The sequence below is a fragment of the Callorhinus ursinus genome, unplaced genomic scaffold (genome assembly GCF_003265705.2).
Source record: "Callorhinus ursinus isolate GAN/ISIS: 27379988/994484 unplaced genomic scaffold, GSC_fseal_2.0 scaffold4, whole genome shotgun sequence".
Taxonomy (NCBI): Eukaryota; Metazoa; Chordata; class Mammalia; order Carnivora; family Otariidae; genus Callorhinus; species Callorhinus ursinus.
In genome coordinates this window covers 157,467,199-157,474,989 of record NW_027397066.1, presented here as the reverse complement: position 1 = coordinate 157,474,989, position 7,791 = coordinate 157,467,199, and the positions used below count along the sequence as shown (strand labels likewise).

Genomic DNA, 7,791 nt, shown 5'->3' with positions numbered 1-7,791 from the left:
GAAAGAAAAAGAAGAAAGAAAGAAAGAAAGAAAGAAAGAAAGAAAGAAAGAAAGAAAGAAAGAAAGAAAGAAAGAAAGAAAGAAAGAAACCAGGAACAAAAAAAGTATGAGAGACAGAAAGAAAAACTGAACAAAATGGCAATTGTTAGCTTTGCCTTATCAATAATTACTTTAAATGTAAATGGATTAAACTCCCCATCAAAAGACATAGAGTGGCCAAATGGACTAAAAATCAAGATTCAACTTTATGCTCTCTACCAGACACTCTCTTAAATTTAAAAACACACTTAGGCTGAAAGTGAAAAGATAGAAAATGTTATTTCATGTAAATGGTAACCCAAAGAGAGCAAGTGTAGCTATTTTAATTAATATCAGACAGAGTAAACTTTAAGTCTAAAACTATCACAAGAGACATAGACATTATGTAATGATAGAAGAATTAATTTATCAAGCAGATATAGCAATTATAGACAGATATGCATGGCCATCAGGTCACCTAACTATATAAAACTAACATTAGTAGAACTTAAGGGAGAAATAGACAGAAATAAAATAAATAGTAGGGGTCTTCAATATCTCACTTTCAGTAACGGATAGAACATGCAGGCAAAAAGGCAATAAGAAAAGAGACTTGAGCAACACTATTGACCAAATGGACCAAACAGACATATACAGAACATTCCATCCAACAGCAGCAGGGTACACATTCCTCTCAAGTGCATATGAAACACTCTCCAGAATACATTATATGTTAGGACACACACAAAAAATTAATAAATTAAAGACATTAAAATGATATCAACTAGGGACACCTGGATGGCTCAGTCGGTTAAGCATCTACCTTTGGCTCAGGTCATGATCCCAAGGGTCCTGGGATCGAGTCCTGCATCAGGCTCCCCACTGAGCTCTGCATTTCCCTCTCCCTCTGCCTGATGCTCCCCCTATTTGTGCTCACTCTCTTTCTGTCAAATAAATAAATAAAATCTTAAAAAAAATGATACCAGCTATCTTTCCCAACAAGTTTTGGTGAATATGTGAAGAAATGGGAAACTTTGTACACTGTTGGTGAGAATGTAAAATGGTGCAGCTGGTTGTGGAAAACAGCATGGAGGCTCCTCAAAAAATTAAAAATAGAAATACCATGTAATACAGCCATCCCACTTCCTAGTATATGTTCAGAAGTATTGAAATCAGGATCTCTAAGAGATATCACGGTATAAATTTTCAGTTATGAAAATCAGTAAGTTCCAGAGATTTGCTGTACACTATAGTGCCTATTGTTAACACTACCGTATTGTACACTCAGACATTTAAGAGGGTAGATCTCATGTTAAGTACTGTTACTACACACACAAAAAAGAACAAAGGCAGACCAGAAAACTTTCGGAGGTAATGGATATATCTATTACCTTAATTGTGGTGTTGGCTTCACAGGTCTATAAATATGTTCAAACACATCAAATAGTGTGCATTAAATATGTGTAGTTTTGTATATCAATTATTTCTCAATAAAGCTGTTAAAATGGTTCTTGGAATTAATGAAAGACAGAGAGAAATGGAAAATATGAAAGAGGTGAAGAGTCATAAAGGAGACTATGAAGGTTTTTACCATATATTCAGAAAATATTTTTTCCCTGTGTCCACTAGAACAGCTTAAAAAATTGATTTGGAGAGATGGCAAATGATTACCTCTGGTAGACATTTGTGGGGCCCACGTCAGTACAAGTGAAGATATATATAAAAAATATGTAAATATTTGAGAGTTATAATTCAAACTAACAAATTATTAAATAATTTATATCTTCCTCCCTTACAAACATACCTTCATAACTATAAAAATGTGCCAAGTTATGACTTTTATAGGACTAAAAATGGTCAAATTATCAAAGATGACTAACTTAAATTATTATTGTGCATTTTGGGGTTTTTTTGGTGATGGACCAGAGATGTTTGGATAAATAATATACAAAAACATACACAATTTATAAATCATTACATTAAATTTCAAAATTATATTTTTCTTCATTTCAAAAGGCCAACAATCATATTATTAAAAACAAGATTTTTACATAATTTTTTTCAGTGACAATTATGTCAAATTAGAAAACTGTCCTTGAATGAGATCTTGCCATTTGCAACGACATGGATGGAACTGGATGGTGTTATGCTGAGTGAAATAAGTCAATCAGAGAAAGACACATATCATATGACCTCATTGATATGAGGAATTCTTAATCTCAGGAAACAAACTGAGGGTTGCTGGAGTGGTGGGGGTGGGAGGGATGGGGCGGCTGGGTGATAGACATTGGGGAGGGTATATGCTATGGTGAGCGCTGTGAATTGTGCAAGACTGTTGAATCACAGATCTGTACTTCTGAAACAAATAATGCAACATATGTTAAGAAAAAAGAAAAAGAAGATAGCAGGAGGGGAAGAATGAAGGGGAGTAAGTCGGAGGGGGAGACGAACCATGAGAGACGATGGACTCTGAAAAACAAACTGAGGGTTCTAGAGGGGAGGGGGTGGGGGATGGGTTAACCTGGTGATGGGTATTAAAGAGGGCACGTTCTGCATGGAGCACTGGGTGTTATGAACAAACAATGAATCATGGAACACTACATCAAAGCTAATGATGTAATGTATGGTGATTAACATAACAATAAAAATAAAAAAAACTAATGATGTAATGTATGGTGATTAACGTAACAATAAAAAATTAAAAAAAAAGAAAACTGTCCTTGAGTTACCATAGTTCTTATATATTTTAAATTCATCTCATTTTAAATAATTACTAGATTTGGGAATGACCTAAGAACTTTATATCACATCTAGATTTTTAATAGAAATGCATAAATTATTGTTAAAATTAATATTAAATTAATATTGTTAAAATTAACTTTGATAAATTATTATCATGGATAACTAAAATATTTTAATTAAATCAAATTAATTGGTCTCATGTAATGAATTTTACCATCTCATAAAATGATACCTATACAGTAATGTAAAGGAATGGTATACCCAGAATTCAGGTATACGTGAATACAGATTTAAGAATGACCTGAATTGTTAAATATTGGAAAATGCTCCTCAATCACCATGTGCAACTGTTGCAAATCAGGCTAAATGCCAGGTATCATGGAATCATAAATCAGAACAAAAAAGAAAAAACAAAAAAGAGAAATGAGAGAGTGGACCCAAAACACTATTTGGAAATACATTATGTTATGGAAGAATCTTTTATACTCATTCTTTAGGAAAAGAAGAATTTGACAAATTATGTAGCGTTCTCCTACTAACCCTTCTATTGCTCAAATCTTTTTACTATGAAGCATTGTCTATTTTTGACAATGGCTGTCACATAACCTATGGATATCTGTGGCATTTCAAAGTAGTTTTTTCCCCAAAAATTCAAAAAGAGAAGGTTTTTGGAAGTCTCGATGTTAATTGCAAAACCAGATATTTAAAGTTTTAGGTTGCACTGTACCATCCACTGAATGCCAAATTACAAGTGACAATTGTTCTTAAATACTGTGTGTGTGTGTGTGTGTGTGTGTGTGTGTGTGTGTGTGTGTGTGTGTTTAGTGATGAAAACAGGCCCTTTAAAAAATATGGGATCTTAGACTGGAACTCCTCTTGCCCAGGTGTTCAAGTGGTATTGCCAACTGGAGTTCTGAAAGGGTAGACTAAAGAAAACACAATATTAAAGAGGAGAAAAGCAATTTTAAGTAGGTAATGGATGGAATTTTCTAAAAAATAAAAGAAGGCACAAAAGGATCAGAGGCTCAGAATCAGGAAGCTTCAGCAGTCTAGGAAAGTATAAATAAAAACTGGATTTAGCTAAATACTGCACAACAAATCTGAAGACATCAAGGAAAAAGAGAGTCTTTAAACAATTGGAGATGAAAACAAAGTTTCTACAAAGAACACACTTTCCTTTAATACACTCTTGCTGAAGGAGCTTCTAAAGAATATATTTCTGGAAGAAAAACAATAAAAACCGAAGGGAATATAGGATATGCAAGACAGATGGTAGGCAAAAAAACTGGTAAACATGAGGAAAATTAGGAACCAGCATTAGCTATATAAAATAAAAATGATGAACTCTAATTTAGTGGAGGGCATATGCAGGTGCAACAAACACGTTGGCCAACAATATGACATAAGATGAAAGGTGGATAATTGAAACTAAAGTGTTCTAAGGCTCTTGGATATTTTGGGAGAAGAGTGGAGATTATAATTAACTTTATACATTAGCAAATACACATGCTACAAATTTGGGGTAACCAGCTAACAACAGAAATACAATATATTACTGTCAATATTAGTGAATAAAAGAAACAATAGAACAAAAAATCTGTAGAAACAACATGGTAAATCACATACTACATCAAAAACTAATGATGTACTATACAGTGGCTAACTGAACATAATAACAAATAAATAAATAAAAGAAACAACATGGTAAATAGAAACAAGAATACTATGGTAAATGTAAATGTAAATGTGCCAGTAATAAGACAAAGCTTATCAGCTAAAAGCCTGTCAAATTCAATAAAAAAGGAAAGAAAGGAAGAAAGAATTCAGTTATAAAAACACATCTAAAAGAAAAGTGCACTGCGATGTTGAGAGTAGAAAAAGTTGCAATAGATAAATCACCAAATGAAAGTTAATGAAGGTATGACACCCTAAGGAAAAGATATTTTAAGGCAGGAACAGAGATAAAGTGGTCACTACATAATCATTGAAAGAACAGCTTCCCAGGAAGATATAAATGTGTATGCTTCAAACTGTAGAAAGCTTCAAACTGTATAAGGCAAAACTTAATAGACTTACAAGAAGAAAAATACAAATACATCATCATGGTAGCAGGATTTAGATTAAGTCACTAGGTAATTGATCAAGAAGAAAAAAGTTGGGGCACCTGGGTGGCTCAGTTGTTAAGCATCTGCCTTCAGCTCAGGTCCTGATCCAGGGTCCTGGGATTGAGCCCCACATCAGGCTCCCTGCTCAGCGGGGAGCCTGCTTCTCCCTCTCCCACTCCCCCTGCTTGTGTTCCTGCTCTTGCTGTGTCTCTCTCTGTCAATAAATAAATAAAATCTTTTTTTTTTTTAAAAAAGAAGAAACTTAGCAAGGATGTATAAAATGTGAACCATACAATGAAAACTTATATCTCTCTTATCTCTTTCTCTATAGATCTATATAGATATAGATATATACAGATATAGGTAGATATACACGTATCTATATTAAATTTTCACTATTTAAACCTTCTTGACTTAAAACTGGCAACAATTTCATATGGTTTAATTGAATATATATAAAGCTAAATCCAGCAATTGATTATGCATTTTTCAAGCATTCTTGATAAACAACTAAAAATTATTAAAACTAATAAAAGAGTTTAGTAAGGTAGACAGATACTAGGGAAACATAAAATTAACTATTATATCCCAGAAGCAAAAACAAGACAAGAGGAAGATGGGATTCTAAAGGCAGAGCGCTTAGAAGGCAGAAAGAAATGATCCTTGACAATCAATGATGTTTCAAAGGGAGAATAGCCTGTGAAGGAGCCTGAAGAAGTGAAGAAAACGAGAGAAACTGGAGGAGCGGCAGACCGTGGATATATCCTGGGCGTAATCATTGTTGGCTTGTGCTTGTTTGTTTTATGATTATTCACATCCTCATACTGCTGTTTTCTAAGAGCCAGCAGTGCGGTTACGGGGAACACCGGGGAGAGTGGTACGGATGTCTCTCCTGGGGAAGTCCAGTCATCAGCCTGAGGAGCACACTTCGGCTTCCCTGCCTACTTTCCGCAGAGGCCCAAGTGAAACCAAATGACCCTCACAGCTGGGATAGACTCATGGGCAGCCTTCTGAAAGTTCAAAGTCTTCTTGACCAAGTGTGGAGTGTTTTTAATTAGACAATCTAGAAGGCATCAATAGGATAATAAAGCACACTGTTCTGAAGGGGCAAAGGGAAATTGCCTGAGGGACTGGGAAAAGCCTTGGGTGATATTTATTTAAAACAGTGGGTGAATCACACTGTGCTCAGATCTTCTGGCCTGAGTCCCAAACAGGAAATGAAGCTATATGAATTATGGTGAGTCAGAAGCTAATCTCACCACCTACCTGGCAGGAAGAGGGAGAGGGGAAAGGAGAGGAGAGGGGAGGCGGGGTGGGGAGGGAAAGCTGGGACTCAGCGCAGGTGGAGGATAGGGCGGGAGTGTCTCTCCTACTGCACAAGAAAAAGCCTCTGGTGTTCTGAAAGGAGAAACCTCAATAATTCTCATTCTTTCTTTCCCCCTGGTCGACCCTCTTTTTTTATAGGACAAAGTTTGCCTTAGGAGTGTTGGTATTGTTATTCATTGTACAATAATTATAACTTAAGTGATACATATTTATTTTGGAAAGATGCTAAAGCTATAAAAATTGCTGTAAAAATCACCCATATTCTCATTATAAACAACTCTTTTGGACATTTCATATGCATAAAAGGATTAATTTTAAAAATTACGTTGTGCTTTCTTTTTATGTTAATACAGATTTTCAAAGATACCATTTATGGGTATAGAGTATTTCTTTGTACAAATATCACATTTGATTTAATTTCCTGACTATTGTTTGACCTTTTTTTCCCCCTAGCCTCCTTTTTAGAACTAATTACATGAATGTCTTTCTGGTATTAAGTATGTTGCTAGAGTTTGGTGCCTTGAATCTACTAGCACTTGAATATCTCGGCACAGCCATTGATTGGATTTGGAGGAAATGAGTCATTGGTAGATAAAATGAGAGTGTGATTGGACGCCATAAGAGAAAGAATTGTATCCAAATATAATATCGCCAACCGAATTAATAATATGAAATTATTTCCCAATTTTACAAAAGTATTTAAAGTCTAACTGCAAGTCTAATGTGATCACTGGCATTTAAAGCCCTTGTAAAATCTTAGGATCCTAGGGGACCATCTCTAACACCACCACAGCCGCCACCCTCATAACCCCTGTTCCCAGAAGAGGATAAGAAAGAAATGTAAGATATACTCCCCGGCCTGAAAGAAAACACAGTCTAACTGGGAATACAGAACAATGTAAACAATGTAAAAATTATTCCTGCTATTCTCTCCACTGCACCAAAGACATCCTTCTGATAATCTTTACCTCTCTACACCCACTGTATTTATACAAAAAATTTTCAGACCCCCCCCCCCTACATGTCTACACTTTGAGGTGTAATGGTTCCCAATTTCAATGAATTTGGATTCTATTTTACTTACTAGAATCTATTTCCTTTATCCCACCTGCTCATTCCATTTTTTCATCCTGATCTCCAAATGCCCAAAGCCATCCCTTTTTTCTCTGAATTCTGGTATCTCATAGCTAGGTCCATTACCTTCTGACATTCTGGATACCATGGTGAGCCATTCAACACCGTTTTCATAAACATTCTAGCATTCTTTTTTTTTTCTTTTGATACTCCACATACTGATTTATTCCTGATTCCTAGAGTGTTCTGTTTTCCAAAGAAAATCTCAAATCTAGGATATCATGTTCTCTATAAATTCATGGTTTTCCACCTTCAATCTTGCATTGACAGCTGCCTAGTAACCTTTCATTCACGTTTTGTGTATTTATTCTGGCATTATCCACAGCTGCTCTTACAAAACTTGTTCAGACTCCCTTGAACAATGTCTGTAAGTTGCTTACTTTGAATTATATCTTTCTCTGTTATTTGCTAACAGAACCCCACTTTTATTCAGGAAGCAAAATGTTCAGTACTAGAGTAAAAATGA

General features: G+C 35.1%; 1 long non-coding RNA gene across 1 annotated transcript in view; it reads right to left on the bottom strand.

Annotated features, from left to right (window-relative positions):
* The window catches only part of LOC141372533 (uncharacterized), a 31,807-nt gene extending 24,444 nt beyond the window's left edge, over window positions 1-7,363 (bottom strand). The window contains exon 1 of the long non-coding RNA XR_012377811.1: window positions 7,300-7,363. This is a non-coding gene — a long non-coding RNA (uncharacterized lncRNA). The remainder of the gene's footprint in view (window positions 1-7,299) is intronic.
* Window positions 7,364-7,791: the final 428 nt, after the last annotated feature.